The sequence below is a fragment of the Aptenodytes forsteri genome, unplaced genomic scaffold, assembly GCF_000699145.1.
Source record: "Aptenodytes forsteri isolate BGI_AS27 unplaced genomic scaffold, ASM69914v1 Scaffold415, whole genome shotgun sequence".
Lineage (NCBI taxonomy): Eukaryota > Metazoa > Chordata > Aves > Sphenisciformes > Spheniscidae > Aptenodytes > Aptenodytes forsteri.
The window spans coordinates 405,790-407,947 of NW_008794745.1; positions in this window are offsets into that span (position 1 = coordinate 405,790).

Consider the following 2,158-nt stretch of genomic DNA (forward strand, 5'->3'; position numbering starts at 1 on the left):
CGGTTGCTGTAGTTAGCGGGGGGGCCGCAGGGCGATCCCCATCCTCCGGGAACGCCGCACCCCTCCTCCGGGGCTGAGCAAGAACGGGCCCCGAGGATGCGAACCGCCCGCCGGGGACGGGGCAGCCGCTCCCCGGCGCTGCTATCGTCCTCCCGGCCAGCTCACAGGCCTCCAGGGCCACCGGGGCAAGTCCCCGTCGTTCCCCCATCCCGAGACGGAGCTTGGCAGAAGCTGCGCCGGGCATCCCCCCCGGAGCAGGGGCAGGGAGGAACCCCTGCCGGGGTGGAGGAAGGCGAATATCGCTGGGCTTTTCGGAAGGGAAGCTTTGCAAAAAGACCGCGTCCCCGCCCGTGCCCGGGAGCTGCCCTTCATCTCCCACACCTCCCGTGCGAGGCGGCGCGGAGCCACCCGCGGTCACCGCGGGGCCGGCGACAACCCAGCACAGCCCGGAGCATCTCCGCGGCCGGGCAGCAGCCTCTGCTCCCGGCCTCCTCCGGGCCGGTAATTGGGTGTGCTTAAAATCAACCCGGCTAACGAGCCTGTTGTCCTCCTCACCCCACCCCCGCGTGTGAAACATTGTCATTAGGCGTCTAATATCCCCATCGCTTCCAGGGGGGAATGGGAAGAGGCTGCTCGAAAAAAAACCCAAACAAAAGAAAGTGTGTGAACTCCCAGCGCCCATATGCGGAGCACAATGCAAAGCGGGTTAATATCAGTTAGCAGTTCTGCAGTGACCTGTAAAGTTGCCTCTCTGGAAAGATTCTTGATGTATTACTTAACATGGCTACACAGTTATCTGCCTCGGCATTAATGCGTCCATTAAATCACTGTTGAGTAGCATCAACCTACTCCCGAGTCTTTCCGTCCCCTGGGAATATGGTTTCTAAACAGGATCAAACATGTGATGCTGACAAGTCATGAGATAAGTTATAATTAATTAGAGTTTGCTACATCCACAGAATGGGTACTTGGGGGAGTGGGGATGGACCGGGCCATTAAAGACCTCAGCCGGGAGGGAGGATCTATAATATTGAGTTGGAAAACAAGAAGAAGTAATAATCAAAGGTGGCCGAAGAAAACTGCAAACCTTTAGCTTTCAGAACTCAGTCAAGATTAAAGTCGTTCTTGATGGGAAACACACCATCCCCTTCTTAATGAAAACCATGGGGAGACTGATGCTGCGGATGGCTTCTTAAAGAGGGAGAGAAAAGCCTCCCTCCAGGTTTGAGGACAAAAATCACCGGCGCAATTTGCAAAGGGAAGAGGAGAAGGAAAGGAAGGAGCTGGGCGAAGGGACCCGCCTTGCCCGGCCGAGCAGGGAAACCACATCCAGAGGTCATGTCCCCACCCGACACACATTTTGGGGTCGTTTCGCAGCTGTTCCCCTGATTCAGAAAGCATCCCTCCCCGCCTGCCCCAGAGCGCCCTGGAAGCTGCCGAAACCCCTCTCCTCCTGGCAGACAAATGGCCCCCCTTGCCCTGGGCTGGGGCCAGCCTCCAGCCCTCCCCCTGCCCTCCCCCTGCCGGGACCAGAGGTCATGTCCCCACCCGACACACATTTTGGGGTCGTTTCGCAGCTGTTCCCCTGATTCAGAAAGCATCCCTCCCCGCCTGCCCCAGAGCGCCCTGGAAGCTGCCGAAACCCCTCTCCTCCTGGCAGACAAATGGCCCCCCTTGCCCTGGGCTGGGGCCAGCCTCCAGCCCTCCCCCTGCCCTCCCCCTGCCGGGAATGACAGTTGAAAAACCGACTGCAAACAAGTGGATTTTGGTCCGAGCTGCAATAGCCCTTATTTGCTTTGCTTTAACAAACAGCTGGGGGGGGGTTGACTTTCAGGCTGGCTGTAAAAGCCCCGCGCGGGAGGGGAAAGGCAGACGACGGGGGTTAACCGGCGGCATGGGGTGTCTTTTCATGCCCTTTGCGAGTCAAAGTGATGGCTGGGTTTATTTGCTTGCTCTCTGCAATAAATGGGAGCCCTTCAGGTGAGAAGATGCTGGAAGGGTGGAATGACAGGACAGATTTACACCTGTCCTTACAGCTTACTCTGACAACCCCTATAGCCTACAGAAATAACCAGTGGTGCCGTGTAGTCTGGGGAAGCCAGCAGGTTCACTCTGCTTTTTTGTTGTTTTTTCTCTCTGTTTCCCGCCCCCCCCCCAA